The 27,499-nt window shown below is 42.2% G+C and overlaps 1 long non-coding RNA gene across 1 annotated transcript in view; it reads right to left on the bottom strand.

The window, feature by feature from the left end:
- Nucleotides 1–13,590: 13,590 nt before the first annotated feature.
- The window catches only part of LOC146821487 (uncharacterized), a 54,112-nt gene continuing 40,203 nt past the window's right edge, over nt 13,591–27,499 (bottom strand). The window contains exons 2-3 of the long non-coding RNA XR_014962725.1: nt 23,451–23,521; nt 13,591–14,089 (exon numbers count right to left, since the gene is read on the bottom strand). This is a non-coding gene — a long non-coding RNA (uncharacterized LOC146821487). The remainder of the gene's footprint in view (nt 14,090–23,450; nt 23,522–27,499) is intronic.

The following is a 27,499-nucleotide window of genomic DNA, read 5'->3' as shown; positions in this document are numbered from 1 at the left end:
AAAACACGCTATTTTCATGGAAAAAGCAATTTTTTGCATTTTGAGATTGTTAGCAATGGGGGTCTCTAATTGGCGGAGGTATGTACCTTTCCCCAAGTAGGGGCCCTTACTTCTAGTCAGGGTAAGGGAGTTACATACTTTAGATAACCCCTGCTCACTCTCTTGGTAGCTTGGCATGAGCAGACAAGCTTATCAAAAAGGCAATGTGTAAAGTATGTGTACTCCAAACACACAGCAAAACAGTGAAAACACCACAAATGGACACCACACCAGTTTAGAAAATAAAGTACCTTTATCTAAACCTAACAAGACCAACACGCCAAAAATTCAACATACATGTATTAAGATATCACTTTTGAAATGGTTACTTGCAAAAATAGTACTTGTAGAAACAAATAAGTCCAACGGGGGCTATTACGATGTTGTTACAGGCATAAATCTAAAGTATGGTGTCAACCACGAGGTGCGCGGCGTCAGGCACGGAGTACCATGGACCCCAAATCAACAGTACCTTGGAAACAAAGTCTATGGACTATGCACAGCATCGTGGATGTGAGGCGTTAGTGCCGAGGTGAAGCAGCTTGCCTGGTTGCCACTGGGAAGGCGAGAGATCGAGTCTGTGAGGAGGTGAGGCATCAAATCTAGAACAGGGGAAGTTAGGCAGCATCGGCGGTGAGGCATTGGTTCCGCTGAAGCGATGCAAAGTCGAAGAGTTTGTGAAATCACCCTCGTCAGTTATCGGCTCCGCGATAACGAGATGCTGGCACTGGCAGGGACAGCGTCAGTAGGATCGCTGGAGTCAGGAAGGCTGTTAGCTACAGGCATTGAAGGGCGTTGGAGCTGTGGTACAGGCGAGGCAGTGCATCATGCACTTCACGAGTACTGCCCCTGACCTTGGTGCAGGTCGCGGCATCACTGGCAGCATCGCTGATGGCGTCGGAGTTGTTGTACTTGCTGTGCAACACCAACCACACAATTCTCAGGGCCTAGGAACTGGAATTGGTGCCCTTTTGAACACAGGAGTCCACAGAGGAGCCGAGTTGCTGGTCAATGGGTTGCAGGTGAAGTCTTTGTGGTCCTGAGACTTCAGAACAGGAGGCCAGCACACATAGGTTCTTGGAGATTCTTCATCAAGCAGGTTTACAGCAACGTTCCAGTCTTTGTTCTCGCGTTGGCAGGAGCAGCAACTGCAGGCCAACCCAGCTAGGTGCACGCAGCAAAGGGGCAGTACTCCACCTTACAGCTCTCCAACTCTTCTCATTGGCAGCGGTTCCTCTTGAGTCCAGAAGTGATCAAATTCTCTGGGGATTAAGGCCTAATACCTATATCCCATTTTCTCTTTGTTCTCTTTGTGGTAAGGGTCTCTGAGCCCAGTCTAAACCAGTTCTGTCCTTTCTGGTGCAGCGTGACAACAGGAGATGGAGACAACATTGTGCAAAGGAGACACAGCCTATTCAGGTGCAAGTGGAACCCCTCCCACCACTCTAAATGCAGCCAAGGTATATTCAGCCCAGCTATGAGTAACCCAGAAAAGGCCAGACACACCTCAAACCCCTTTGTGGCTGTCTACAGTGAATGCACATCCCCAGCTCCCATTCCCAAACCAACCAGTCAATACACAAAACAGCAGAGGCACAGAGAATGGTTAAACAAGAAAATTCCTACCTTCTTAAAGTGTCATTTTCAAACACAATTTAAAAACCTTCTTCCTAAAAACATGTGTTAGTAAATTCTGAGTTCAGAGAGCCTAAACTTTATTTCTTCATCTTGTCCCAATGGAAAGTTATACTTGTAAGATGTTACAAAGCAACCCCCATGTAGCCTATGGGACAGCTAGCCTTTCAATTGTGAACCACAAAATTGACAGTATTTCACTATCAGGACATGTGACACAGACCAGTATATGTCCTACCTTTCAGATACGCTGCACCCTGCCCATGGTGGTACTAAGGCACATTGTCCCCTTAAAGTTCACATATTTTTCCGCATATTTTAACCATACCGGATAGAGGTAATGGTACAGAATAATTTCCTACTTGCCAGGTGTTAGACTTGGCCATTTTTGCAGGGCCATGCCTGAACTTTTTGCCTTCCTCCTAGTATTTCTTCCGACCTGGTGTTGGTGGTTTTAGGACTCTGGGCACTTTAGCACTGCTGTCCAGTGTAAAGTGCATGTGCTCTCCATGGTAAACATGGTACGATTAGTCTACACCTGTGTGGCGTATTTAATTTACCTATCAGTCCCCAGTAAAGTGGTATCTCATATACCCACGGCCAGTAAATTAAATGCTACTGGTGGGCTTGTGAGGTACGACCTAGTTGTGAGTTGAACTTTGTATCCTGTTCCTTTCATAACCCAAGGGAATATTTGTTTTACTTGTCAAGAGTACCCTACTCCTTTGGCTACAACAAGGGGTCTCTCTCTCCTTTTTACATATTATGTGCACAACCCTTTGGGTTGGAGAGGTTATTTCTGGACAACATTTTAGCTGCCAGTATTGAATATCTAATACCAACCGGTGAATAACATGGATAACTTTAAAACCTTTGGATTCACTGAGGATCGGTTTAATAGACTGATCAACCAAAATCCACGTAATGGTTGCACATATGTGATGAATAATACCAGCCATAAACAATTGGTAAAAATGTTAAACCTTAAGAAAAAATTGATTAGCACAGAATTACATGCCGAATTTTTAATCAAATATCTCAAGGCAGGTGTTATCCCCATTGGGCTACAAATTAGAAATGAGCCGGGGTTGTTTGTTGAGAACAAAACATTTTTGGAGACTTGGACCTACATAGCTAATCGTTGTAGCAGAGACTGGTTAACTCTAATTACTGAGACTGCTCAAGAAATAGTGATTATAGAAATGAAGCAAAATGAGGAGTTGGAAACTTTATTTAGACAGAGTAAAGCATTGGAAGATGCTAAGAAGAAAATAGAAGAGCTAGAACTAGAATTGAATGGATATTGAGAATACCTCACCAATAAAAAGATGAAGAAATTGAGGAAGGATGTGGAGGGATTTAGTGCGGAGGGGGTGTACCCATATCTTGGAAAATAATATTATAACACTAAGAAAGATCAGAGGTGGGAAAAACCTCAGCTCCAAAGATCAATATACTCCAGAGGAGGAAATAAACGTATAACCTTCTCTGAGACATCCGGCTCTAGCAGTGAGGATGAGCAGGCCATAGATCAGGCAGGTAGATCAGTACCCACTTTTGAGAGCGAGCCTTTTTTACGGGGATGCCAGAATCAGGGACAGAGAGGTTACAGGAATTACAACAGGGAGGAGCCCATGAGGAACCATCCACCTCAAAATCATACAGCACAAGATTACCTCAAAACCAGGAACCAGCCGCATTGGAGGTAGACGAATTTCCAATTATAAACCTATCACAAAGGGCCGTAACTGTAGAAGAACAGGAGGTCTTAAAGAAAGGTTTCAGTTTTGTCCCAACAGCCCCACGGAATACATTTGAATTAGAGAAAGATTTTAAAACTTTCTTCAGAAAAATAAGACTCAATAGGTTGTTTGAAGATAAAATATATGAGCCTGCACCCAATGTGACGGGTTTTAAACCCAAATCAACCTTCACACCAAGCTTGTGCCAGGTAGACAAGAATGTAGAATTATTTGAAAAAATTGTGGAAATTGAAATCAAGCATATGAGAGAGAACATCTTTAATTATAACAACAATCTCTCAAAAGACCACAGGGAAGCTCTTAAATCACTACAAGAATGTGATTATATTACTATCAAACCCGCCAATATGGGCAGGGGAATAGTGGTCCTAGATACCATTGATTATGAAAACAGGATGAGAAAACTACTCAATGTAGAAAACCACTATAAACAAATTAATTTCTCTACCATTAGCGTGCTTAAAAATGAGGTAGCTCAGTTACTATATTGGGGTCAGGAAGAGGGATGGATTTGTGAAAGTGAGTACAAATTTCAATTGAACATGCATCTGGTTCTTCCCGCCATTTATGGACTCCCAAAAATGCACAAAGGTGTGTTAAATCCCCCAATGCGGCCAATTGTCAGCAGTTTAGGCTCGATTTTAGAGCCACTGAGTAAATACGCAGACTTTTTTTTTAAACCACTAGGCCATAAACAGAGGTTTTATCTTAAAGATACAGCACATACCATATCCATTTTTGAGGGACAGGGCTTCAATAGGGTGACCCAGCTTATGGTCACCCTGGACATTGAGGCCCTGTACACAAACATCCCACAGGATGATACTATTCGAGTGATTTCATCAATCCTTGATAAATAAGATCTGATTGGAGGTAACAAAGACTTCATCATGGCATGTGTCACGATGGTCCTAAAAAACAGTGTTTTTTATTTAAAGATGAACTGTACAAACAAACGAAGGGGACCAGTATGGGGGACACATTGCCCCCAGTCTGGCCTGTCTTTATGTCAGTAACTTTGAGCAAACCCACATTTGCAACGAAATGGCACCCTACTACGAAAATGTCACCTGCTGACATTGTTTCATAGATGAAATCATTTTTATTTGGAACGGTGCCAGCAGTGACCTACAGTTGTTCCTAGAATGGTTGAATCTGGGAAATGAGAACTTAAGATTCACGGCGCATTTCACTAATACCAGTGTTGACTTTCTTGATATCCAGTTAAAAAGTGTAGAGGATGAATTACATGTGGAGCTATGTAGAAAGCCCTCTGATAAAAATACTTTGTTGCACTACGGAAGCAACCACCCCAAATCACAGAGAGACAACATCCCCTTTGGGGAATTTCTTCGGTTGCGCTGTAACTGCACAACCCTTAAAGACTTCTACCACCATTCAGAGATCTTGGAGAATAAACTAAAAGTGAGAGGGTATCCTAGAAGACTTATTAAACACTCCCTCAAGAGAGCCTGATTTTATGATCGGGACCATTTGCTAGATACGAATAAAGATAAAATAGATAAAGAAATGAGAAGAATTGTTTTTGTGAGTCAGTTCTCCAACATAAGCAATAAAATAAAAAACATTGTCAATATAAATTGGAAGATTCTTAATCATGGAACAGTGACACAATTACAAAAAACACTGTTTTCCTTCAGACGGAAAAAGACAATCCGAAACTCCTTAGTAAAAACATACAAAACAGAGTCAGAGCGTCAAAGAACACTAGGCGGACAGAAGGCGGAGGTAAATTACAAATGTGGAACATGTTCCATATGCCCACACTGCATTGAGGCAAAAGACATGGGGCCAGATGTAGGTAAAATCAAATTTGCGATTCCTTAATAGCGAATTTTACAGATTCACTATTAAGGACTCACAAAATTGAATGTAGGTAGGAATCGCTAAAATATTAGTGATTCCTTAATATTCCTTAATAACGAATCGCAAATTGAGATTAGCTAATAAGGAATACCTATCCATTCATTCCCATGGGCTAGGAGGTCCATAGGAATGAATGGGAAGATATTCACTATTTGCGATTCGCTATTAAAGATTGGCAACTAGAGGGTGCTATTTCAAGGGTGCCAGGGTGTCAAAAGGACACCCTGTTGCACCCCTGAAATGTGCATGTGTGCACATGTGGCGCACATAAATGCCCTAAGGGCATGAATGTGTGCCACATGGCACTTTAAAAAAAGCAGAAAAGTGCTTATTTAAAGGAAATCACTAATTACCACCAACTTGAAGCTGGTGGTAATTAGCGATTCCTTAAGGCTAAAGTGCACTTTCTTTTGTGCTACTTACATTGCATTTAAGGAATCGAAATTTCCGATTTCTTAAATGCAAGGAATCGCAATTTTGTGATTCCTTATTTTGCTAGTAGGTTTAAACTCACCTACATTGCTCGCCTACTGGAGCACAAATTAGCCATAAAAACTAAAAAAGAAAATGCTCCGCTTACAGACCATTTTTTAAGATTGAACCACGATTGTAATCAATTCAGGTGGTTCATTCTTGAAAAAATAAGTATCAGTAGAAGAGGAGGTGATCTGGATACAATAAGGAAAAAACAGGAGCAGTGGTATATGTGCCATCTAAACACAATAGATAATGGACTAAACTCACATGAGGATTGGATGAAAAAAGTAGCTAATAAATAACATGGTTGGTCTCTATTTTCAAATAAATTATTTAGTACTGCCTTTGCTATAAGAGCATTATGTAACTGTGAACTACACTTCCACCACATTGGGTAGAAGCTATGATAATATAGAGAATGAGGCACCTGGAAAGATGACAGATAGATATATAGTTGCATTCGAAATTGACGCATTATGTACATTTGTGATGTTAATTTAGATAACATTAAAATATCTGTACACAATCTAAGAGATAGTCGGAAAGTGACAGAAATATATGCACACATTTTTTAAATACTAAAAATAATGCGTTAGATAAATTACACTGACCTTTGCCTAGGCCCTTTGACATTTAGATTGCTCCCGGTATTGGTATTTCCGGGTTACTATATTAAAATCTACTTACAAAAAGAATAACTTCCTGGTTCATTAGAGGCAGAAGCAGCACATGTAAATTTACCTACAAAAAGAAAAACTTCCTGGCTCATTAGAGGCAGAGGCAGCACATGTAAATGTTGCAAAATAAGAATAGGCCAGGATAACCAATCAGAAGACAGGTAGCATTATTATTGAAACCTGAGTTGTTCTTCTGGGTTTCCTTTACCCACCCACAAAGAGGAGCATTTGTTCGGTGATTCTCTGCAGTTTAAGAGGTGAGAATTGGAAAGGTCTATTTTGAGGAAGGTAGAGAGCGGGAGGCTAATATGGAACTTCTACTAACATAAAAGACTGTAGAAATTTTATTCACAGTACTAAATATAATGGGCCTTCTTATTTTGCCTGTAGTGCAACAAGTTAGAGGAGGTTTAGAATCAAAAAGCCCCTCTACCCTCGTGAACGAACGGACACGGGAGAGTGTACAAGAAAGTGAATATGTAATTACGGTACGACATGGGCTGAGGGTATTGCGCAGTTATGAGCAGGAATGCAGGGACCTAATCATGTTTATGGTCAAAAGAAATAGTCCCCTTCTTTTTCTATGCATTGAAATACAGTAGCCACTCGGCAGGAAATTGAAGCGATCTCTCAGATCGGCCAAAAGGAAGTTAGAATGTATAGGTACATCGAGTGCACTAAGCAGGTGAAATAGTAATAATTAGCCCTTGAGCAACGTACAGAGTTTGTGCCTTATTGAATTCTTTCAGAGTATCTGCATTAACTGAAGAGAAATCGAACAGAAAACAATTCTAATCAGTAGAAGAACTGAACGTACTTATAAAGTTTGACTCAAGAGGTAATGAACTAAATGTTGCAAGTTTGGGGGACAAGTTGACCCTTTAGCAAGGAGATAGGTGGAGATAGGTGTAATTTTTGGTCTGACCTATGTAATGATTTAGCAAGGATCTCCGTTTGATTAAGGTAATAATATGAGATCCATTCGACAATGACTATAGAAATGTGACTCATGATATTCCAATGAATTAAAAATGTTATAGATAGAGGCACAGTGAATTTACAAATGGTGAAATTAGATTTGTTTTAGTGCATGTATACAATAATCGTGTATAATCATCGTGGTTTTTGAATGGTGCTTAATTGTTTTTTAAAGCTGTGCATAACAAAGCAAAACATAATAAAATATAAGGTTTTTTCGTAGACTGAGTTTGCCATTGTAATTAGTATTTTTGTGTAATTTGAACAAACATTTCTCTATATATACTTGCTTTATACAGGGCATATAAACCAAGCTATACAATAAGGAATACAGAGAGAAACAAACTAACTATTGTCTTGATTAAGATGGAATCATAATCAAACCCATCGAAACGCATCAACGCATCATTGTACATAATCCAAGGGAAAATTTGGACCTGCAGATATACGAAAATGAGGCCAGGTTTCTAAACTGTCCCATAGGATATGTTCTTTTGAAAGACAAAGTATACTGTCCAACCATTGTTCTCTTTTGATGTCATAGTATATTGTGTAAACTGATTGTAATTGGGGATTTTACATTTATTGTTTTTATGAATTGTTTTTATCAATTGTTTTGCATAAAACTGTAAAAGATAGGAAGCGTATTGAAATTTTAACATTCTAACCATTTTTTAATAATAAAAGATTTTTGTAAAACTTCAGTGCTATTTAGCAATTGATTCAAATATTAGGTGGAATTTTCCTTGACGAATTGTATTATTGTGCGCCTTGTGAGGTACGACCTAGTTATGAGTTGAACGTGTATCCTGTTCCTTTCATAACCCAAGGGAATATTTGTTTTACTTGTTTAAAGTATTTGTACTCCAAACACACAACAAAACAGTGAAAACACCACAAATGGACACCACAACAGTTTCGAAAATAAAGTACCTTTATCTAAACCTAACAAGACCAACATGCCAAAAATTCAACATACATGTATTAAGATACCACTTTTGAAATGGTTACTTGCAAAACTAGTACTTGTAGAAACAAATAATTCCAACTGGGTCAATTACAATGTCGTGACAGGCATAAATCTAAAGTACGGTGTCAACCACGAGGTGCGCGGCGTCAGGCACAGAGTCACATGGACACCAAATCAACAGTACCTTGGAAACAAAGTCTACAGACTATGCACAGCATCGTGAAGGTGAGACGTTAGTGCCGAGGTGAAGCGGCTTCACTGGTTGCCACTGGGAAGGCAAGAGATCAAGTCTGTGAGGAAGCGAAGCATCAAATCTAGAACAGGGGAAGTTAGGCAGCATCGGCAGTGAGGCATTGGTTTCGCAGAAGCGATGCAAAGTCGAACACTTTGTGAAATCACCTTTGTCGGTTATCGGCTCCGCGATAATGAGATTCTGGCACTGGCAGGGACAGCGTCAGTACGATCGCTGGAGTCGGGAAGGCTGTTAACTGCAGGCATTGAAGGGCGTTGGAGCTGTGGTGCAGGCAAGGCAGTGCATCGTGCACTTCACGAGCGGTGCCCCTGACCTCGGTGCAGGTCGCGGCATCACTGGCAGCATTGCTGATGGCGTTGGAGTTGTCTTATTTGCTGTGCAGCACCAACCACACAATTCTCAGGGCCTAGGAACTGCAATTTGTGCATTTTTGAACACAGGAGTCCACAGAGGAGCCGAGGTGCTGGTCAATGGGTTGCAGGTGAAGTCTTTGTGATCCTGAGACTTCAGAACAGAAGGCCAGCACACATAGGTTCTTGGAGATTCTTCTACAAGCAGGTTCACAGCAACGTTCCAGTCTTTGTCCTCTCCTTGGCAGGAGCAGCAACTGCAGGCCAACCCAGCAAAGCATATGCAGCAAAGGGGCAGTACTCCAGCTTACAGCTCTCCAACTCTTCTCCTTGGCAGCTTTTCCTCTTGAGTCCAGAAGTGACCAAATTCTCTGGGGATTAAGGCCCAATACAAATACACCATTTTCTCTTTGTTCTCTTTGTAGTAAGGGTCTCTGAGCCCAGTCTATCTGCATTGGCTCTTCTCCCAGGTTAAGATCAAATGGTTTGTTGACTTATGATCTACCTCAAAATGTGGAGGGACGTAGTGAAATTATCTTTTTCTTTCTGTTTTACGTTCACACAGTCTTTGATCCATTTGAAAGACCAAATCAATGAGTCACGCAACTTCTGTGTGCCGGTTGGGTATCTGTGTTAAAGAGACTTTCAATTCATCTTTCAATCCTCTATTGAACATGGCCACTCTTTTAGATTCTGGCCAATTGGTTTCGGCCACCAATTTGTTGAATTGAACCAGATAAGAGATTATCCAGTCCAACAAGTTCTATAGGATAACATGGAATTGTGATTTGGCAGATAATCTACCTGTCACATTGGTGATGGAGTAACCCTGCCCACCAAGCTCGTAATCAGGCCCTTAGTTTTTGTTTCCTTGCTTGAGGTCTAAGGGTTCATTGTCTAAAGCTTGAGTCACAGCTCTTCTGTGGAAGATTTGTAGGAATTATGTCTGAAGTCACTCGAAGTTGTATAGAATGAGTTTGTTGCGAGTTACCATAGGCATTGACCAGGCGGCAGTATTACCTGTCAGATAAGACAAAATGAATGACACTCATGATTGACTTTCCACAAAAAGTACTGGTTGACATACAAAACGTAAAGAAAATTGGATAAGGAAAATCTGTGCCTTGTGAGGATACCCATTAAATCTCTCTAGCATGGCTAATGGAACTATTGGAGAAATTGCGCAAATAATCTGAGTGGACAGTTCTGAGGTGGAAGTGATGGGAACACCTGTTGTATTCTTTTTAGGAATGATAGAATGCCCTGCCAATAGTTAATCTGTTCTCTGGAGTAAATGTTGGGATTCTTGATGGGACCTTTTTATTTTCTCTCATAAACTCTTGTTTTCTTCTATTGCAAAATTCAACTGGCTTTGCATATTTCCTAAAATGACAGCTAACCACTTTAAGACATAACCTCCAGCCATTCTGCTCATTTGGAATCTTGGTTGGTGCTTCAATCTGTCAAGAAAATGTATCTGGTGCCAATTGGTTCCACAGGAGCAGAATAGCTTTTCCAAAGCCTTCCAATATATATTCACGCTAGAAACCTTTCAGACTTCCTATTGCTAGTATTCAGTAGGGTTAAGGGGAGTGGCAGAGAAAGAAGAGAGAGTGCCTTAAGGTTCCTGGTGCTGCCTTCTGATTTCACCTCTCAGTTCTCTTCCTGCAAGTTTTCATTTGGGGGAGTTACTTGAATTCACAAGCACCTGAAAACAATAACATTAATAAACATGACAGTTGGCATACAAATACTTCTGTTAAACTACAATATCACAACTGATTTTACATATACAGGAATAGTAATGCAATTAGACTCGTCTGTCATAGAAACCTTCAAGAACTTTTCCCTCTCCTATGCAGTTGATGAGTTAAGTGTCAAACTTTTACTTCAATCCTCTTATGGAGTCTATTTTAATAAGTTCCGCCAGTGGAATTCAGAATAATCGGGACAACTCGTTTAGGAAAGGAGTATAACTCTCTGTTAGTTTCTTCCTTGTAGGCAATGCTTTCTGTCACTGTAATTCAAGAAAACCCTTACTCGGTTATCTGGGAAAAAACTCTTTGCTGACCTGACTGCTGCAGGTTCAAATGAAATTACAAGTTTGTTTCCTTAGGAGAAGCCTCTCAGGAAATGACATTCTCGAATTTTCTTTTGAAGCAAAACCCAAAAATAAACAAATGCCATGAGGAAACTCCTCGGGTGTGCGCACCAGCCTATCTAGTAGGCAGGACCTTAAAAGGAGGAGTTTCGGACTAGTTTTTCCTGTCAGGGGAGCAGGCGCAAAGATGAGACGCTACTCTTAAGGCAACAAATTCAGTTGAAGCGCACCACATGAGATTAGCGCAGGTGCAATGAGGCATGACTGATTGCATGAAATGGAGAAGAAGAGTAGAGCGTTGAATTAGTAATGTGAGTCAAGGCGCCCATGTTGGGTTTTCACAAAGCAAATGGTTGCCCAGCAATTTCAATAGATAGTGAAGGAGAAACCGGGCAAAATATATTTGGAATCTACAACAGGGGTAGTTCTTGACATTGAGCCATTTTCTGGTGCTTTTTCCTTTAGGGACAACATTCATGTTTATATTCCTTACACCAAACTATATCATCGGGCACAGGATAAGCTGTAATGTTGGCAGCGTAGAGATCTTGTCAAGCTCTGTGGGATGAGAGATGCAGTTGAAGTTCTCGAACCACAGGTGTGGAACAGTTCCTTGAGGGACAAAATGTGCATTCAGTAGCAGTAGACAGCAGTCAGCATGGCCAGCCACATGATGGAAAAGAAACACTCTTGTAGTGATCCAGACTGCAATGGATGGCGTAGAGTGACTGTGTTTTTTGTTGTTGTTTTTTTTATTGAGCAGATCCATAACAATTACAATCAAGAATCAGAATTCATTTGAATATGTAATGACAAAGAAAAAGAGATATACCTAGATACAGTACATTTGGAGTTTTGCAAGAGATGTTTCATTTCATTTCAAATATATCTTTAAAAAGGAAAGGCAACAGATAGTAGAGCATAGAATTATTACAGTAGCCTATCAAACATCCATATTGAGTACAAAATAATTTAATAAGATAGATTTCTAAAATTCAATATATTACGAAAATGTTGGATATAAATCTTAAGGTTTAAACATGTTACTTCGAATTCTCCCCCTTCTTAAATATCAGGATTATAATGGATTCTGACCATGATTCCAGTGGACCACCATAGCTACCACATTCAAAGCATTGTTTAAAATAGGGCCCAAAGGTCCGGGACCTCAGTAAAGTAGTCTATTGGGATGCCATCTGGGCCTGGGCCTTGTTATTTGTGCATTGGGAGAGGGCTTCTCTTATCACTAAAAGATTAAAGGTAAGAACAGAAGTTAGATTGGGGCCATTGTTATTCATGGGCAAATGTCTTCCTTCACTCCCATGATCAAATATTTTGGAATAATGGGCCACCCATGATTCTTCGTCCAGATGGCTATCTAGGTTAAGGTCTAGAGATGCTTTCAGAAATGGGGCATTGATTACCTTCCAAAATTCCCTGGAATTTTTTAAGGTGGAAGCCTGCTGGACTTGTTCCCAGGTTTCCTCCTTCAGTGCATGTAATCTGGCCCACGTAGCATCTTTGTAAAGTGTGCGTGAAAGGTTGACCTGTTTCCCATCTCTTGGTTCACTCCTAAGGGTCCTGTGTAGGTTTAAGAGCGCTCTAGTACAATTTCGATCAAACCACCGTGGGGCGGATAGTTTGACGCCTACACCATTTTTTGTTAGGGTATTTTTTACCTCACACAGTATTGACTCAAAAGCAGTCACAACTTTGGTTGGATTATCAATCGTTTCGAGACACGTCATGATTTTGTTATATTTATGTACGTCTACCGAGAGGACGAGTTTCTCCTTATCAATTTCACCCCATTTTAAAACAATAAACTTTTTCCTAGTTATAAGTGGTTTTATATGTTTTGTTTTTTGAACATGTATCCCTTCCCAAACCAGGTGGCAAGATATAGCCGCATGGTCACTAAACGCAGTGAAGGTTACTTTTAGGTCAGTAATAGACTTTTTGAAGGATACCGAAGCAATTACAAAACCCTGAAACATTGGAACCAAACGTATTCTGTAGCAGACCTGTGGACTCGGTAATGGGGTTCATTATGTCTACGTTTTTTTCTAAAAAGGAGTCTATTGAGAGCTTCACCATGCGAGTTGTGGGTGAAGTGCATGATGCCTTCTCCATCCTCATCAGATAATCCACAATTCGTTTTTGTTGCCACGGGACAGCAGTGCACATTCAAAATAACCAACCCATAAAATACCAGGTAACATTTTACAGTTTTTAAATGCTACATTTAATTTCCCTTCAAAACGGTCTACTACTTTTGCCATCTCACCCCCAAAGTTGTTATTGTAATAATTTATTTGAAGTATTTTATTGGCCCCCCAGGCCTGATATGTGTAATATGTTAAAGTATGGGCTATCTTTGCAGTCTATCTGCATTGGCTCTTCTCCCAGGTTAAGATCAAATGGTTTGTTGACTTATGATCTACCTCAAAATGTGGAGGGACGTAGTGAAATTATCTTTTTCTTTCTGTTTTACGTTCACACAGTCTTTGATCCATTTGAAAGACCAAATCAATGAGTCACGCAACTTCTGTGTGCCGGTTGGGTATCTGTGTTAAAGAGACTTTCAATTCATCTTTCAATCCTCTATTGAACATGGCCACTCTTTTAGATTCTGGCCAATTGGTTTCGGCCACCAATTTGTTGAATTGAACCAGATAAGAGATTATCCAGTCCAACAAGTTCTATAGGATAACATGGAATTGTGATTTGGCAGATAATCTACCTGTCACATTGGTGATGGAGTAACCCTGCCCACCAAGCTCGTAATCAGGCCCTTAGTTTTTGTTTCCTTGCTTGAGGTCTAAGGGTTCATTGTCTAAAGCTTGAGTCACAGCTCTTCTGTGGAAGATTTGTAGGAATTATGTCTGAAGTCACTCGAAGTTGTATAGAATGAGTTTGTTGCGAGTTACCATAGGCATTGACCAGGCGGCAGTATTACCTGTCAGATAAGACAAAATGAATGACACTCATGATTGACTTTCCACAAAAAGTACTGGTTGACATACAAAACGTAAAGAAAATTGGATAAGGAAAATCTGTGCCTTGTGAGGATACCCATTAAATCTCTCTAGCATGGCTAATGGAACTATTGGAGAAATTGCGCAAATAATCTGAGTGGACAGTTCTGAGGTGGAAGTGATGGGAACACCTGTTGTATTCTTTTTAGGAATGATAGAATGCCCTGCCAATAGTTAATCTGTTCTCTGGAGTAAATGTTGGGATTCTTGATGGGACCTTTTTATTTTCTCTCATAAACTCTTGTTTTCTTCTATTGCAAAATTCAACTGGCTTTGCATATTTCCTAAAATGACAGCTAACCACTTTAAGACATAACCTCCAGCCATTCTGCTCATTTGGAATCTTGGTTGGTGCTTCAATCTGTCAAGAAAATGTATCTGGTGCCAATTGGTTCCACAGGAGCAGAATAGCTTTTCCAAAGCCTTCCAATATATATTCACGCTAGAAACCTTTCAGACTTCCTATTGCTAGTATTCAGTAGGGTTAAGGGGAGTGGCAGAGAAAGAAGAGAGAGTGCCTTAAGGTTCCTGGTGCTGCCTTCTGATTTCACCTCTCAGTTCTCTTCCTGCAAGTTTTCATTTGGGGGAGTTACTTGAATTCACAAGCACCTGAAAACAATAACATTAATAAACATGACAGTTGGCATACAAATACTTCTGTTAAACTACAATATCACAACTGATTTTACATATACAGGAATAGTAATGCAATTTGACTCGTCTGTCATAGAAACCTTCAAGAACTTTTCCCTCTCCTATGCAGTTGATGAGTTAAGTGTCAAACTTTTACTTCAATCCTCTTATGGAGTCTATTTTAATAAGTTCCGCCAGTGGAATTCAGAATAATCGGGACAACTCGTTTAGGAAAGGAGTATAACTCTCTGTTAGTTTCTTCCTTGTAGGCAATGCTTTCTGTCACTGTAATTCAAGAAAACCCTTACTCGGTTATCTGGGAAAAAACTCTTTGCTGACCTGACTGCTGCAGGTTCAAATGAAATTACAAGTTTGTTTCCTTAGGAGAAGCCTCTCAGGAAATGACATTCTCGAATTTTCTTTTGAAGCAAAACCCAAAAATAAACAAATGCCATGAGGAAACTCCTCGGGTGTGCGCACCAGCCTATCTAGTAGGCAGGACCTTAAAAGGAGGAGTTTCGGACTAGTTTTTCCTGTCAGGGGAGCAGGCGCAAAGATGAGACGCTACTCTTAAGGCAACAAATTCAGTTGAAGCGCACCACATGAGATTAGCGCAGGTGCAATGAGGCATGACTGATTGCATGAAATGGAGAAGAAGAGTAGAGCGTTGAATTAGTAATGTGAGTCAAGGCGCCCATGTTGGGTTTTCACAAAGCAAATGGTTGCCCAGCAATTTCAATAGATAGTGAAGGAGAAACCGGGCAAAATATATTTGGAATCTACAACAGGGGTAGTTCTTGACATTGAGCCATTTTCTGGTGCTTTTTCCTTTAGGGACAACATTCATGTTTATATTCCTTACACCAAACTATATCATCGGGCACAGGATAAGCTGTAATGTTGGCAGCGTAGAGATCTTGTCAAGCTCTGTGGGATGAGAGATGCAGTTGAAGTTCTCGAACCACAGGTGTGGAACAGTTCCTTGAGGGACAAAATGTGCATTCAGTAGCAGTAGACAGCAGTCAGCATGGCCAGCCACATGATGGAAAAGAAACACTCTTGTAGTGATCCAGACTGCAATGGATGGCGTAGAGTGACTGTGTTTTTTGTTGTTGTTTTTTTTATTGAGCAGATCCATAACAATTACAATCAAGAATCAGAATTCATTTGAATATGTAATGACAAAGAAAAAGAGATATACCTAGATACAGTACATTTGGAGTTTTGCAAGAGATGTTTCATTTCATTTCAAATATATCTTTAAAAAGGAAAGGCAACAGATAGTAGAGCATAGAATTATTACAGTAGCCTATCAAACATCCATATTGAGTACAAAATAATTTAATAAGATAGATTTCTAAAATTCAATATATTACGAAAATGTTGGATATAAATCTTAAGGTTTAAACATGTTACTTCGAATTCTCCCCCTTCTTAAATATCAGGATTATAATGGATTCTGACCATGATTCCAGTGGACCACCATAGCTACCACATTCAAAGCATTGTTTAAAATAGGGCCCAAAGGTCCGGGACCTCAGTAAAGTAGTCTATTGGGATGCCATCTGGGCCTGGGCCTTGTTATTTGTGCATTGGGAGAGGGCTTCTCTTATCACTAAAAGATTAAAGGTAAGAACAGAAGTTAGATTGGGGCCATTGTTATTCATGGGCAAATGTCTTCCTTCACTCCCATGATCAAATATTTTGGAATAATGGGCCACCCATGATTCTTCGTCCAGATGGCTATCTAGGTTAAGGTCTAGAGATGCTTTCAGAAATGGGGCATTGATTACCTTCCAAAATTCCCTGGAATTTTTTAAGGTGGAAGCCTGCTGGACTTGTTCCCAGGTTTCCTCCTTCAGTGCATGTAATCTGGCCCACGTAGCATCTTTGTAAAGTGTGCGTGAAAGGTTGACCTGTTTCCCATCTCTTGGTTCACTCCTAAGGGTCCTGTGTAGGTTTAAGAGCGCTCTAGTACAATTTCGATCAAACCACCGTGGGGCGGATAGTTTGACGCCTACACCATTTTTTGTTAGGGTATTTTTTACCTCACACAGTATTGACTCAAAAGCAGTCACAACTTTGGTTGGATTATCAATCGTTTCGAGACACGTCATGATTTTGTTATATTTATGTACGTCTACCGAGAGGACGAGTTTCTCCTTATCAATTTCACCCCATTTTAAAACAATAAACTTTTTCCTAGTTATAAGTGGTTTTATATGTTTTGTTTTTTGAACATGTATCCCTTCCCAAACCAGGTGGCAAGATATAGCCGCATGGTCACTAAACGCAGTGAAGGTTACTTTTAGGTCAGTAATAGACTTTTTGAAGGATACCGAAGCAATTACAAAACCCTGAAACATTGGAACCAAACGTATTCTGTAGCAGACCTGTGGACTCGGTAATGGGGTTCATTATGTCTACGTTTTTTTCTAAAAAGGAGTCTATTGAGAGCTTCACCATGCGAGTTGTGGGTGAAGTGCATGATGCCTTCTCCATCCTCATCAGATAATCCACAATTCGTTTTTGTTGCCACGGGACAGCAGTGCACATTCAAAATAACCAACCCATAAAATACCAGGTAACATTTTACAGTTTTTAAATGCTACATTTAATTTCCCTTCAAAACGGTCTACTACTTTTGCCATCTCACCCCCAAAGTTGTTATTGTAATAATTTATTTGAAGTATTTTATTGGCCCCCCAGGCCTGATATGTGTAATATGTTAAAGTATGGGCTATCTTTGCATTTAGACAAGACTTGGAATTTAAGGGTATTTTTTATTGATGTAATGAAGCCGCCTTTCGCTCGACCTGATTTTGACTGTATAGCTGGGTATGGAAGGTGCAATAACCGTCCATATAAGTGGGGTCTAGTTCCCGGGTTTCTTGTAGGCAAATTACATCAAAGGAAGTTATATACTGAATCCATGATCAGACATCTTTGAGCCTAACCCTGCGATGTTCCATACAATCATCGAAAATGATTCGGTTTGGTTCAGCAAGCTTTATTCGGTATGTACAACAACCAGAAAAGCAAAAAACATATATATACAGATAATTAGATCTTATTATTAAAAAGCAGGTATAGCTAAACAGAAAACGATCCAATCAATTATCACAATAAAATAAAATCAGTTAGGAATCAAAATGCTTTTTCTCACATTAATTTGTTTTCCTGATTGATTTGTGTAGGGTACTAGCTGTCACTACTTGGTGTAATAATTAGGGGGCCCCCTTCATCACCTGTCAATCGCAGGCTTCCAAATTAGCCAATGCAAAATAATTATTGCTGGTTGGCAAAAGGTTGGATATTCGCCTTGGTGGTAGTTGGTAGTTTATTAACTGTGGGTGACTTACAGAGTCCCTATATCCCTTTCCACAAGGAGTTTCGATTGCAGGTTTATAAAAAAAGCCTAAGGTCAAAAGTTTAGTACAACACAATCCCCCCTGATTGTTTTGTCTTAACTTCTCACCTAACCCACCCTTCTCGCCATTAATAAGGTGGTATATGCTTCTGACCACCCCTCCGTGTGTTTATTAATCCAATGATGAGCTTTTAAGATTAATTGGTCAGTTGATTCCTTTCATAAACCTTTCAGCTCTGGGGTGTTAGCCATGATGATCATATAGGGATAGGCTGCTTGCGGCATATTTAGTCTTGAATGGCAAACATGCCCGGAAAGGTCTTCCTGCCCTTTATAGTCTGTGTTTCTAATGCCTTCTGTCCTTGATGGTTGAATAGAAGGCCCCCATGATGATCTCTGTATTAGTTCTGCCTCTAAAGGAGTAGTAACATGAGGATGTGGAAGACAGAAAGTGAAGTATTGGAGCTATTGAGGCATTCTTGATGATTACCTCACTCTGAGATGTAAGTTGGAACACTTGGTGGGGGCCAGTGTTTTCTTGCGATCTGTAAGCTGACATATTGCAGAGATTGTTCAGGACACGCAGATCAGGCCCCTCCAGGGCAGTGTCATTGAGGGTAATTAAGGTGGGAGCCTGGTCGGTGGTTTCTCTCTCTAGTAGGCTCCCCCTCGTGGAATGAAGGAAGCTAAAATGTACTCTATTCTGGTAAGTATTTCCGAGACGGGCTGCAACAACTTAGCAATTATCTGTTCGACTCTGTTGAGCATTTCCTCCTGGTCCAATAGGGAGGACAGAATAGGGTCCGTATCCATAATGCCAGGTTTGCTCGCTCTCCTTCCTTATTCCTTTTAGTGGCCAGTTCTGTGAGAGAATAGGTGGCCCTGGTTGAACATGTGGGGGGTTTAATCAGGCCCTCTGGGTGTGTGGTGATTGAAGTTTCAGCTGGGGTGTCAGTAATTGTCACAGATTGGGCACCAGAGAATGGCCCGATAGAAGGTGGAAGCAATGGAAGGCCAAACTCCCCCGTCGCGTCAGATGGGTGGCCCGGCCTGGAATCCTTCCTGCTCCGACAGGCGTGGACAGGCCCATCCTTGGCCAGGGCTCTGCCCTGGCACGTCCCAGCCGCATCCCACACCACAGGGACACTCTATCCCTAAGAGCATGAGAGAGGCATGGCCATGCTCCGGGGGTTGTGAGCGATACAGTCCTCTCCTTTTCCTGGACTGGGGTAAATCAGCATCCTGCAGTGAGTGGCTATGCCAGCAGCAGGATCACGCTGAGCTTAAGAGTGCGAGAGGGGCATGGCTGTGCTCCGGGGGTTGTGGGTGATGCAGTCCTCTCCTTTTCCTGGACCGCGGGAAATCAGCATCCTACAGGGAGCAGCTACACCTACCGTGGGACCACGCTGCGCTTAAGAGCACGAGAGGGGCATGGCCGTGCTCAGGGGTTGTGGGCAATGCAGTCCTCTCCTTTTCCTCGACTGGGGGGAAATCAGCATCCTAGTGAGCGGCTACCAAATAATCAATTGCCTGCAGTAAGAAACTCGTATTAGCAGCCATTAGCTGCCAGGCGACAAAGCCTGTTTGGTCTCTCTGGATTACGGCCTGAGCCAGCGGAGTAATCTGAATGGCCCACAGCTTCATCAGAAGGTTATAATCGGCAATGAGCAGACTTATGGGTCATTACAAGTTAACGTCCTCAGGATTTTTCCCTTTCTTTTAGAAGCTGACAATTGCAGATTCCCTAAAGTAAAAAGGTAATTGACCCCCCCATCTTTAATGTTATTAAATAGATCAGTCAAAAAAGAGAGCAATTCACCATCAAAGGTTTTGTAAAATTCAACTGGAAAGCTATCATTGCCTGCAGACTTACCGCAAGACATTGAAGCTAAAACAACTTTTAATTCACTAACTGTAATAGTTGACATTAATTGATGCGCTTGGGTAGCCTCAATGGACATTATTTTAACAGAGTGAAAGTACTGCACTATACTTATTGGAGAGGTGGACTAGCTGGTCTTGTATACAGACTAATTATGATCAAAGAAAACCTTTGATACTTGATCTTTATCTGTTAAGAAATTTTCCGAAGCAGGGTTCTTTAATTTCCTTAAATACGCAGACTCTTGTTTTTGCCAGACAGATCAGGCTAAACACTTACTGATCTATTGACTCTCTTCATATAATTTATGTTGATAAGCCTTGGAGCTAGTGATTTCCTGTAGTATAAAAAAAACCTCAATTTCTGTTTGGCTTTTTTGAAGGCAGAGGATTGTCTGTTTAGCAATTTTTTAGCAATGTTCTTTGTGTTAGAATGCCTTATAAGAAATAATACATACACTGGCGTGGCTTTTAATGCCTCCCATATCGATAAAACAGAACCTGTGAACTGATTTAATTGGAAAAATTCCTTAATTCCCTCATCTCGCAGACCCATTGTTCGTTTGCTACTAACGAGCAGTTGAGCTGCCACCTGGGCCTGTCGTTCCAATTAACCTCGAGCTCAATAGTCACAGAGACCAGGGCATGGGCAGAAATCAAATTTGCCCAAATATGGGAACCTGCCCTTGTTACCAAATGTGAAATCAAGAAAAAATGAATGCAGGAAGCAGTGCAATACAGGCTAGGAAAAAACAAGTAAATTGTGTAACAGTGGGGGTGTCAACCCTCCATGGGTCAGTCAAATGAAGATCTTTCTTCATGGTATCAATAACCCTTTGAGTTTTAGGTTTTAGATGTTGATTTGCTTTATTAAAAGTATCCTGCTTCAGCTCCTGAATAAAAGTAAAATCTTCCCCCAAAATAATCGGTGCAACTGCACCAAATGCAATTTGATATATTTGCTTCAGGGGCTCAGGTACAAATGTCACTGGGGCGTAATAATTAACAAGGTTAATTAAAGACCCATTAACCAAAGCCTTTACCCAAAAACAGTGACCCTGCAGGTCCCTTATTATATCACCATATTCACCATCTACAGAATAGAATTTTGATTTTCTAAGCCATTTTCATTATCTATTTCCAAGCACCCTAGCCAAGTAAAAGTAACTCCTCATTTCACAATACACATTGATTCTTCCCCCCATTTCTTCCCCTAAACTACGAATAAAAAAAATGAATCTGTTTTTGATATATGCATGCACCCCTACCCCCAAGCCCCCCAATTGTGACCCGCCAATGGCCCTGGCGGAGCCACTGAAATAAAAGAAAACCCAACAAAAAAACACCCCTGGTGAGAGGGGAAGAGCCCACCATACCCCTCGTACTGTGACCCTATCTAAGGTTGGTGCCATGGCATGGCACTCTGGCACCCTCTCCCTCTCCTCCTGCCCATGCCCTGTTTGCTAATTAATTAATGCAATATCATTTTTAAATACATACTGCAAGGCATCAGATAACAAACATCATTAATAGGTAGACTCTTATCCCCCAATCTCTGTTATTTTGTATTGGAAATCTAATGCAAAAGCTCCTGAGCATTTGAAACATTAGAGAACAGATGAAATTGTCATTTCAGGAGCACCTTCAATTCAGATTATTGTGCAATGCTGGCCTGTACCCCTTGCGCCCTATACAGGTGAAGCATTTTGACAAAGTCCTTCTGGCGTCTTGCTGCAACAGCCGGCAGATCAGAAAAAAGTCGCCACAGGGGTACTTCTGGTGCAGAGAACTGTCTCTGCTGTATTGCCTTTGACAATGCCTGCTCTTTCACTCGATCGTCCCAAAATTAACAAGGACTGTACATGGGAATTTTGAGGTTGTGGAGCATTGCGCTGGAACTCTGTGAGCTCTGGTTAAGGTTAAATCCCCGGAAAATCCTGGCAAAACATGGGACTTGATAAAAGAAGCGACCCCGGAAGCATTTGTTGGCCTTCAAAGCCCTCTAGAACTCCTACAATATGCAAATTGGAGTGCCCTGAATGATTTTCTAATTCTTCAATATTATTTGCTAACAGGGACTGCTGCTTGTGGAATTGACCTATCTCCTTCTGAGTCATGATGAGCTGATCCTCTAACTCTGAAATCCTGCATTCATCCTCCTCAAGCCTCCCTGCAAGCTGCGCTATTGATTCCTTGATTTTATTAAGCCGAACATGGAGGACCACCATTTCAGAGCTTGAGAAGTCTTCAAGTCCCTAATCTCCTCAAGGATAAGACTAAGCATATTTTTAATTTCAAGTTGCCGTGTAGGGGTGTCAATACCCTGCTGGTGAGTGTCTTGCTGAGACCCGGTCTCCAAAATGCCCCCTCCATGCCAGTATATTCTGCTCCTAAACTAATGGTCTGTTGAAAGCTAGATGCATCCGACTGTGGACCTTGAGAAGATACTTCCGGGATTTCCTCTACTCCCCAATTAAACAAAGGGAGGTAACACCAGGGGGGAGCAGGCAAGCCCGTTCCCTGTGAGAGTTCTAATACATCCACATTGGCGGCAGCCTTCATCTTCTAAAACAGCATATATACTTCGTTGATGAAGTCACAGTCTGTTCTGGCTCTACTTCGTGGTTTTTCAGACGACTCAACTATTTCTCCCTGTCAGGAAGCCCCTGACTCTGCTGATGAAACAAACAAGAAGGAATGTGGAGATGTGTTTCCCTCATGTTTGTCTCCCCTCTTCTATTTACAGCCCCCCTTGGTACAATGGCAGGACAGTCCTCTCTTGAGAACCGAAGACGCTATTTGTGGTGACGGTCCCTTTAAACGGTGCCTAAAGGAACCCGGAAGGGCGGACGTCACGGGTCACAGGACCTACGGGGTTATGCTACAGGGAGAGGAGAGAACGCCAGGAGAAGAGTGCGAAAAACTAAGAGAGAAGACGCCGGGTCCAGCAGATTGGAAGCCGGAGAGAGAGACGAGTCCCACACCAGAACACGCAGCTAAGCGTAAAGAAGGCTACGTTACGCCTGAAGGGAACGTGATTATTTCCAGTGACGAGGCGAGGATTAGAAGACTCGGTGACCCAACGCCGCAAATCAGAGATGAAGTACCCTGCCACAGCCCCAGAGGGACATGGCTTTCCCAGGTGCGTGGGCGTGTGTGGGGATATCTTGAGGGGAATAAACAGAAGGAAGCAAGGAGGGAAAGGGGGGAATAGAGGTGAAAGGGACGGATTAACATAAGGAGGAAAAACAAGAACAACACAGCAATTATTTCCACTTTTCAGTCTTCATTTGCACTTTAGCCTCCTCACTTTCCTCTTCCTTCATGTTTTTGTAACTTTCATTTGTCCTCCCACTCCTTCCCTAAAGAAAAGAAAAAGTATCTAACAAAACACTTACCTGAGCCTTTCTTCTGTCCAAGGGACGTCGTTGGCCAGTAAGACCCTTCAAGGGGACTGCATCTGAATACCCTGTGGAAATAAAGAAGACCAGGACATTTCAAAAGTGGACAATAACACGCTTGAAGTCATAATAAAATCCATATATAGACGTATCGTGTGTGCTGAAACCATTTTGTTTGCAACCCTCTCACACTCCCCCAATTTTGAGAGTGCACACCCCTGTATACTGGAGGTTTTTGCACTCCAGCTGGGAAAGAGAACCTAGGGGCTCAGAATCAGAGTGCTCAACTGTTTCTGGCGATGTAAAGCTATACTTGATGTCTCCAGTGGCTGGGCCTCTGCTTGTGGCCATTGTTAGCTCCTTTCCTAGGAGAGAGGTATGATTGGGATTGGCTGCTGTCTGACTTCTACTTTTTTTTGCCCTTTGTATCAAAGCTGCCTTGGAATTGACAGAGGCACCTGACGCCTTGGAATAGTTCTGCATACTTTAGATAATGGCTTGGTGAGCCCTACCAGTGACCCCAGCTTGGTGGTAAAACCTATTGCCGCTAGTAAAACGGCCCCCAGACTTAACTGAGATTATTCTGCCACCAGTCAGGTTTACAACGAGGAGATGGGTGGCCAAACTGTACTACAGGAGGATTTCACGGATCGAAAAGTCTCCCCCTAAACAGACATTGTTTACTCCACTCTAAAACAAATGCAGGGGGAAGCCCAACAGAGAAACCGCAGGGCACATCAGGCTACCAAAAAGCTCCAAGGGTCAACCCAGAAAGTGAGCAAAATCTACTCTGAAATTAAAGAAAGGATGACCCATGTTAAAGAAAGGACAGCAGCATTTGAGGGAGAAGTTGAGAAGCTACATATACACAAGGAGTCGCAGGACAAGCAGTTGGCATATGTAATGTGAAGCTCGAAGAATTCGAGAACCCGCAACGCCGAAACACCCTCAGATTCCTAGGGCTAGCCAAGAATATCAAGAGCAGCAATATGAGAGCGTTTCTGATGGGCCTCTTAAAGGGTGCTTTCCCCGATTTAACAGATTGAAACTGGGATTCTGAGGTAAAATGAGCACACCGCTTCCCGCTGATGCAAACGAAAAGCAACGTGGCAAGACAATATGAACCGTCCAGGGCAGTCTTAGACTTCTTTGGCAACTTTCTTCTCCGGCAGACTATATCAGGATAAAGCAAGGCCAGATGCCAAACGTACTTTTGATGGCCACACATTTTCTGCACGACCAGATTTCTGACACACCACTGTAGAAAGGTGGTGGAGATTACGCCAGCTGATTTCACACTTCCAGGCAACAGGCTGCGGAGCATATCTTCCGAATCCTGTCCGATTTAAGGTAATTTCTAATGGAAGGATCCGGATATTTTCATCAGAAATCAAGGCCCAAGACTATGTGAAGGAGTTTAAGGAGATGAAAGGAGGCGCTGGACCATCTTGCTTTAAATTTGGGGGACTTTTTAATAGGCCCGAATTATTCCTGAAATGTTTCTATTTTTGCTATCTATCCTAAATTTCTTGGTTTTTTCCTTTACTTTTTTGGATTTGGGGCTGGAGCACTGAGACACCTTAAGGCGGGTGGAGCAGGCTGCATCACATAGTTCAACGTTGACCTATTAGCTCGTGTATGGGGAGGGCAGAGGGAGGGGGGATAGGGTTGAGAGGGGGGGAGGGGGTGCAGAGGGGCTGGGGCTTTGAGGGCAGGAAGGGGGAACACAGTAATCTGTGTTGAATTCAGATTAATTTTTATAAGTGTTATTGTTCAAAAAGGCATAATAGTAGAATTGTTGAAATTGCAGCAGCAGGTTCCTCTGTGGAATCTGAAACTTGGTGTAAACCTGTTGAAACAAGCAAGATGGTGGCCGACTGACCGCAGTGAGAGGTGCCCTTGCACTTGGCCCCAAGGCAAAAGGAAGATGGTGAAGGCAATATGCTAAAGAACTCCTACCTTTGAGTGTTCTGGACCCCGGGTGACAGAGAGGCCTGTGGTGGCAAGAATTGCGGGTTTTGGTGCTTGCTGCTTTTTGGGAGGCTGGAGCTGTGGTCAGCATCCTGCAGGGAAGACTGGTGCGGTCAGTTGCGATGGTCCCCTAAACCAACAAGGCACCGAGGGATGCATTGAAGGAGGCTGCCATGCCAGGAGTGGCGGCAGGGTGAGGGATAAGCAATCCTCGGGACGGCACCCTGACAAAGAAAATGGAGGAGGCTGATGCTCAAGCGGCCAAAGGGGTTGAACCAGAGGCTCATTGTAGGCAGCGTGGGCTGACTGCCGACCCGGGTGGCTCGAAACAGTCGTCAATCACTGAGGTTTTCTCCTCAGCTGCTGCTAATGGACCTAAAAGAACCTCCCCTGCCTCTCATCGGTTGGAAGAAATGGGCAGAGCTCATCCAATTGCTCTGCCCGTGAATACAGAGTTGCAGCTGCAGCCTGGTGCTGGGTTGCACAAAGTGGATCCCTCACAGTCAGAGTAACAGCTGCAAGTGGCTAAACTAATTGAGGAGAGAAGTGGCATCCCCGGGCCCTCGGGATCCTCGGGACCCCTGATACGACTGGAGCCCCGGTGGAGGCACTGGTAAGGAACAGTAATTCTTCTGTATCTGTACTTGAAAAAACTGCACTATGTGGGGCTGTAATGCGGGGGATTTTATGAGGACCATGACTAAAAGGTCAGCTCGGATCCATAGAACTAGGGGAGATTTTCTTTCCCTTACGGACGATTCTGAACTTTTGGCTTCAATTATGGGGCCCACAGAGGAAGATTCGGTGTCGGAGGATTCATTTATTAGTCCATGGGGGAAACATAATAAAATAACCACCCAAAAACGTAGTCATAAATCTAAAATAATTGGTCAAGAGCAAGATACCGATAGTAAAACGGCCCTCAGACTTAGATGAGATTATTCTGCCACCAGTCAGGTTTGCAACGAGGAGATGGGTTGCCAAACTGTACTACAGGAGGATTCCACTGATACAAAAGTCTCCCCCTAAATAGACCTTGTTTATTCCACTCTAAAACAAATGCAGGGGGAAGCCCGGCAGGGAAACCGCTGGGCTCATCAGGCAACCAAAAAGCTCCAAGGGTCAACCCAGAAAGTGAGCAAAATCTGCTCTGAAATTAAAGAAAGGATGTCCCATGTTGAAGAAAGGACAGCAGCGTTAGAGGGAGAAGTTGAGAAGCTACATATACACAAGAAGTCGCAGGACAAGCAGTTGGCTGACGTAATGTGAAGCTCGAAGAATTCGAGAACCCGCAACGCCGAAACACCCTCAGATTCCTAGGGCTAGCCGAGAATATCAAGGGCAGCAATATGAGAGCCTTTATGGTGGGCCTCTTACAGGGTGCTTTTCCCGATCTAACAGATTGAAACTGGGATGCTGATGTAAATCGAGCACACCGCTTCCCGCTGATGCAAAAGAAAAGCAACGTGGCAAGACAATATGAACCGTCCCGGGCAGTCTTAGACTTCTTTGGCAACTTTCTTCTCCGGCAGACTATATCAGATAAAGCAAGGCCAGATGCCAAACGTACTTTGATGGCCACACATTTTCTGCACAACCAGATTTCTGACACACCACTGTAGAAAGGAGGTGGAGATTACGCCAGGTGATTTCACACTTCCAGGCCACAGGCTGTGGAGCATATCTTCTGAATCCAGTCCGACTTAAGGTAATTTCTAATGGAAGGATCTGGATATTTTCATCAGAAATCAAGGCCCAAGACTATGTGAAGGAGTTTAAGGAGATGAAAGGAGGCGCTGGACCATCATGATAGGTGCCTAGAGACTCTTAACATGCTAAACCATTAGGGCATTTGCTATGGTGTGGGGTAATAGGGCTACTAGAATGGGGCTTGCTTTAAAGTTGGGGGACTTTTTAATAGGCCCGAATTATAGAATTTTTCCTGAAATGTTTCTATTTTTGCTATCCATCCTAAATTTCTTGTTTTTTTCCTTTGCTCTTTTGGATTTGGGGCTGGAGCACTGAGACACCTTAAGGCGGGTGGAGCAGGCTGCATCACATAGGTCAACGTTGAT

The sequence above is a fragment of the Triturus cristatus genome, chromosome 6, assembly GCF_964204655.1.
Source record: "Triturus cristatus chromosome 6, aTriCri1.1, whole genome shotgun sequence".
Classification (NCBI taxonomy): domain Eukaryota; kingdom Metazoa; phylum Chordata; class Amphibia; order Caudata; family Salamandridae; genus Triturus; species Triturus cristatus.
Note: the sequence above shows the minus strand (reverse complement) of the source record. Positions and strands in the feature narration are given on the sequence as shown.